Source organism: Dipteris shenzhenensis, chromosome 22 (assembly GCF_047967505.1).
Source record: "Dipteris shenzhenensis isolate YYH24624 ecotype China chromosome 22, Dip_SZ_1.0, whole genome shotgun sequence".
NCBI classification, from domain to species: Eukaryota; Viridiplantae; Streptophyta; class Polypodiopsida; order Gleicheniales; family Dipteridaceae; genus Dipteris; species Dipteris shenzhenensis.
The window spans coordinates 10,519,308-10,525,863 of record NC_141617.1 but is presented as its reverse complement, the minus strand read 5'-3'; positions in this window follow the sequence as shown (position 1 = coordinate 10,525,863).

Genomic DNA, 6,556 nt, shown 5'->3' with positions numbered 1-6,556 from the left:
GCAAAGACACTATTTTTTTGGTAAATACCTTAATTAAAAAAACCCACAAATAATCCTAATTACAAACTTGGATTCATGGGTAGCGTTGTTAGTTTTTTCACTTAAGTATGTAATGGTGTTGTCTAATGGGAGGGATGTAAATGGTGTTGTCTTGTGAATAATCCTAATTACAAACTTGGATTCATGGGTAGCGTTGTTAGTTTTTCCACTTAAGTATGTAATGGTGTTGTCTAATGGGAGGGATGTAAATGGTGTTGTCTTGTGAATTCCAACCCTACTAGCTAATCATTTGTCGTTTTTCCATTAAAGGGGGTTTTTTTTATATTGTCAAGTATAGTTTTGTACATCATGAAGTATGACTTTGTGAAAAAATTATGATATTTTGATAGGACTATGCTCAAAGCTCATTGAACTAACCTATTTCCCACTCTTAACTACCAAAAGTCTCTTTAAATCTAGTTATGATATCGGAGAACCTTTCCCATGAGTCTAGCTCTCCAATCTCCCCAATTTTAACATTCTTGTCCCAAAGCAATTCCACACATCTCTTAGGATTATTTATTCTCCTAGAATCTTCAAGATCTTCATCATTTGGAGAGTACTTATAACTAAGAATAAGCATCAAGCAAAACATAAGTAGACAAGTAAGTACAAGCATCAAGCAAGCCAGTGTAGGCAACATGGGGTGCTCAAGGAAACATCTCCTATGAAGGTTTCTCCTTTGGTTTGATGGACAAATAAATCTCGCACCATATCATCGAACACCTCCTCCATGGCCTCATGAGGATTAGTGGAGGGCTACTATCACCATCACTCCATCACTACAAGGCATAGGCCCTTTTTCGACGAAAATATCGATGTTTTTTACACTAATTTTTTTTTGGACGAGCGCAAATGTCGTTATTTACATCGTTATAAGCGTCGAAAAAGAACGATTTTTATATAAGTGTCGCTATATAGCGACGCTAATAAACATCGCTATATAGCGACACTGGTAAACGTCGCTATATAGCGACGATTAACAGAACTTAAAAAAACATTAGTGGGGCTAAATAGGGTCACAACAAGCCCTGTTTTGTCCCACTAATGTTTTTTTTAAAGTAATTACAAAAAAAAGTTTTTTATTATAAAATTTTCCTTGTGAAAAGGGAAATACAAAATTGCTCAAATGAACCGATCGAGCGACGGAAGCATGTACATGTCAAAGATATACAATGTTCATTGTTTGTTACAAAATCACCCTTTCGAAAAGGGTGATACAAAATCGCACAAACGAGCCAATATACAAAAGGATATACATGACGAAGTATATGTAAACTACTACTACTACTACTACTCATTCGAATCGTCGTCGTCCTCCTCGTCCTCGTCTTGTTGGCCTGATCCCTGGTCGTGAGCTGCGTCTGAGATCTCGGGGGGGTCACTCATCATATGTAACCCTATCACGTGAGTTCAACAGAAGGATATTTTTTATTTCTAAAATTTACAGAAATAAATATACATAAGGGACTATTTAAAATAGTTTTGGGAAAAATTTACAGATTTGTATAGAAAAGGGGTACATTTTATTAATGAAAAATTTACAGATAAGGGATTTTAGAAATAGGCCTTGAACGCACGTGGTATAGAGGGTTTATACATAGTGACCCCCCCGAGCCTGAGATCCCTGGTCCTCGTCACTTCTCGCCTCCGGTGATGGGACGCTCGAACTTTGACCTAAGAGTGAAACCATATTAATTGAAAATTAGATGGGAACTTAAAGAATAAAACAATTTAAAAAGTGAGATTACAAGTAGGAGTAGACTTACACCGTGCGAGCAGCCACCTCAGTCCAATCAACCGTCGCCTCTTGCTCAATCAACCACGGCTTTGTTCCTATGCGAAATGCGTGTTGCGTCTCTACATCTGTAGGAAGGCGACCCATCGCAGCTTACTGTGGACCCAATTTAGGAGAGTTAGATAAAGTGCATGTAATATGTAGTAAAAAAAATAGAACAATACATTAAATGAGAAGTAGACTTACCACGGTTGCCTCGAACACCAACCGTCCGCCTGCACCAAAGTGTGAAATACCTACGGCGTCCAGCCGTCTCCTCGCAACCCTCCTTTGACCCTCGAACATTTTGGGATGGTCCCTATTCTGCTTCTTGAAGAACTTTCAATCAGCTTTGTCTGCCCAGTTGGGTTTAGCCATCCCCTTTGCGATGGAAGTACGCAAGGTTGATCTACGATGCTTCAAGATCAAACCCATGCGCTCTCGCATATAATTCTCATTGAACTCCCAATTTGGTGGGTTAGGGTATTTTTGTTTTAATTCATCGATGACCGCCTGCTTCTTTTGGTCATCTTGATACCGCCAATCAGTAGCAATGCCGCTCTTGAAGTGGTGGCTCATTAACCGCCTCATGGTGGCCATCACTACTTTGCCCTTTCTATCTTCTATTATCTCTTTGACAGTCGTGATTTGATAGGACAGGCCCTCGACTAGGTAAGGAGGACTCATGGTAGTGGCAGAGTCAGAGCGAGTGGTGTTTGTGCGAGCGCTTTCGGAGCAAGGAGTAGCAGTGGGAGTAGGAGAGGGTAAGGGACCTGACTGTGGTACTAGGTCCTGGGACCAAGTGGAGACTTGTAGGGATGTGAGTGTGCTGACTCGTCTACATCTCTCGAGTCAGCACAACATAAGCGACCCCTCCTACTCTTCCTTCCCTTACGATGGGCACGCCCAGGTGATGACCCCTCAGTCGAAGGGGCACGAGGGGACGGTTGGGCAGTAGGTCCAACCGTCGGTGTAGGAGAGGGAATTGCTTAGGTCCTCTGGGATAGCAGAGAGAAGAATCTCGTTGCCTCCTCATCGGTCATCTGTGCCACAAACTCGTCGGGATTCCCGACAAAGCCATGGGCTACTAGCAAAGGAGTTCCCCGAGGGATAGTCGTAGTGCTACGTTTGAGAGGAGTCGGGCCAGGGGTAGGCCCCTTAGGTGTCGCCTGAGGGGAATCAAAGTCCTATGGAGAATAGAGATCATGATGTCTCCTCCTACGAGGGTTTCCGTACTCATCGAACGTGCGACGTGATCCCATGTCTAACGTAGACACAAACACGAAAACAAAAAACAAAAAACAAGAGAATGCATTGAGAAAGCATATGAGAATACATTGATAAAGCATAAGAGAATACATTGAGAAAGCATATGCTTATGCTTATGCATAAGCATATAAGCATATGCTCATGCGTAAGCATAAGCATAGGCATAGGCATAGGCATATGCTTATGAAAAGAAGAGAAAAAGAGAGGAAAAAAGAAGAGAGAGAAAGGAGTAGGAGAAGGAGAAGGACATGCATAGGCATAGGCATATGCTTTATGAAAAGAAGAGAAAAAGAGAGGAAAAAAGAAGAGAAAGAAAGGAGAAGGATATCCATAGGCATAGGCATAGGCATATGCTTATGAAAAGAAGAGAAAAAGAGAGGAAAAAAGAAGAGAAAGAAATGAGAAGGATATGCATAGGCATATGCTTATGAAAAGAAGAGAAAAAGTGAGGAAAAAAGAAGAGAAGGAAAGGAGAAGGAGAAGGAGAAGGAGAAAGACAAGGAGAAGGACATGCATAGGCATAGGCACAAGAGAAGGAGACATATGCTCATGCAAAAAGGAGAGCATATGAGCATAAAAGAAAAAGAGAGAAAGCTTAAGCATAGGCAAATACATATGCTTATGAAAAGAGATCGAAAGAGGGGAAAGAGGGGGAGAAAGAGAGAGGAAAAGAGGAGAAGGAGACATATGCCCATGCATAAGCATGAGCATAAGAGAAGAAAGAGGGAAAAATAGCATAAGCATAAGAGATATAGAAAGAAAGCATATGCATAAGAGAATAAAGAGGAAAAAAGAGCATAAGCATAAGAGATATAGAAAGAAAGCATATGCTTATGCTTATGCATGAGCATATGAGCATAAAAGAAAAAGAGAGAAAGCTTAAGCATAGGCAAATACATATGCTTATGAAAAGAGATCGAAAGAGGGGAAAGAGGGGGAGAAAGAGAGAGGAAAAGAGGAAAAGAGGAGAAGGAGACATATGCTCGTGCATAAGCATAAGCATAAGAGAAGGAAGAGGGAAAAAGAGCATAAGCATAAGAGAAAAAGAAAGAAAGGATATGCTTATTCTTATGCATGAGCATATGAGCATAAAACAAAAAGAGAGAAAGCTTAAGCATAGGCATAGGCAAATACATATGCTTATGAAAAGAGATCGAGAGAGGGGAAAGAGAGATTGAAAGAGGGGATAAAGAGATTGAAAGGAGAAAGAGGGGAAAAAGAGATTGAAAGAGGGGATAAAGAAGAGGGAAAAAGAAGAGAATGAAGAGAGGAAGAGAGGGAAAGAAGAGGGAATAGGGGAAGAGAGAGGAAGAGAGGGCTCCTACGCCCATCACTACAGCTAGCGCTTAAGGCGCTAGCTGCAGGCCAATGTAAATAATAAAAATAACAAAAGGAAAAAAGAGAAAGGACTTTCTTACCTGGAATAGTCCTGCTCGGTGTTTTGTGGAATGGCCCTACAAAAGAGAGGAAACATATCATTTTTCAAATAACTAGTTAGAGGAAGGAGAAGTTTAGAGAAGCATTTTTTCAAAGGGATTGGATTGAGGAGACAAGCATAAGCCTACAAACAAGGAGAAAGAGAAGGAATAGAAATACCAAAAAGAGAAGAGGTGTGTATTCTTTCTTTCACAAAATCTCGTTTTTTGTCTTTAACCCTTGAAAATCAAGCATGAAAACTAGCACATAGCCTTAGCAATATAAGGAAAAACATGGTTCAACGCTCACAAAATGAAATCTCACAAAAAACGAACCTACATTGCTTAAAGAGACTCACCTTCTTGAAAAACTTCTTTTCACACAAGCAAAGAGGGAGAAGGATGGAGAGGGAGCACAAGTGTTAGGAGAGGGGCTAAGTAGTGGTGAGGAGTGGAGAATAGAGAGGAGGAAAGCGAGGTCGTCGAATATAAGGTGGGAGGAGAGATTTTTGCTTTTTTCGCAATAGAGATGCTAAAGAAAATGTCACGTGGGGTTTCAGGTTTAAGCCCCCAGCGTCGCTATATAGCGACGCAAGTCAGTCGCTATATAGCGATGCTTATATCCAAGAAGCGTCACTATATAGCGATGGAATAGAGCAAAGAGTCGCTATATAGCGACGGAAGAGAGCAAAAAGTCGCTATATAGCGACGACGGTTCAGGGCACTTATTGCTAGAAGAGAGAAAAGAGGCTCATGGGTGGCTATTTTTTGGATCTTAATAGATTTCCTTACAACTCATGTTGTGATTTTGGAAATGTGCAGATGGAAGGGACGAGTGGAAGCTCGTCAGATGATGTGCCAATGCCCGGGAGCACAGAGTGGCTTACGGAGAGGTTGTATTGTCATTGCACTCATTGCAAGCGAGAAGTACGACACTACAAGGCATAGGCCATTTTCCGACGGAAATACCGACGCTTTTTACATTAAATTTTTTTTTTTTCACGGTCGCAAACGTCGCTATAAGTATCGCTAAAAGCGTCGAAAAAGGAGCGTCGCTATATAGCGACACTGGTAAATGTCGCTATATAGCGACGATGCAAATGTCACTATATAGCGACACTGTTAATCGTCGCTATATAGCGACACTGGTAAACGTCGCTATATAGCGACGATTAATAGAAGTAAAAAAAAAGGGTTAGTGGGGCTAAACAAGGCTTTCTTTTGGCCCTGTTTAGCCCCACTAATCCTTTTTTTTTTTTGTAATTACAAAAGAAAGTTTTTTATAACAAAATTTCCCTTGCTTGCAGGGTGATACAAAATTGTTCTTGTGAAATGATGAGTAACAAATGCATATACATGTCAGACATATACAACAGTGTTTGTAACAAAATTACCCTGTCGAAAGGGCGATACAAAATTGCTCAAACGAGCGGATATACAAAATGCTACTACCACTACTCATCCGAATCCGAATCATCTTCGTCTTGTTGGCCTGTTCCTTGGTCCTCGACACCTGTGTCTTCTCCCTCGTCCTCGCCACCTGCATCCGATCCTTGGCCCTGTTAATTGCTCGCCTCCGATGATGGGACGCTTGAGCTTTGACCCTAAGTGTGAACCATATAAATCGAAAATTAGATTGGAACTTAAATTAAAAAGTGAGATTACAAGTAGGAGTAAACTTATACCGTGCGAGCAGCCACCTCAGCCCAATCAACTGTCGCTCCCATTGCCTCTTGCTCAATGAATTACGGCTTTGTTCCTATCCGAAATGCGCGCCGCATCTCTGCATCTGTAGGAAGACGACCCATCGCAGCTTGCTGTGGATGCAATTTACGAGAGTTAGAGTTAGCTAAAGTGCATGTAATATGTAAGTAAAACAAATAGAACAATACATTAAATGGGAAGAAGTAGACTTACCACGGTTGCCTCGAATGCATACCGTCCGCCTGCATCAAAGTGGAAGTACCTATGATGTCCAGCCGTCTCTTCGCAGCCCTCCTCTGACCCTCAAACATTTCCGGATGGTCCCTATGTTGCTTCTTGAAGTACTTCCAAT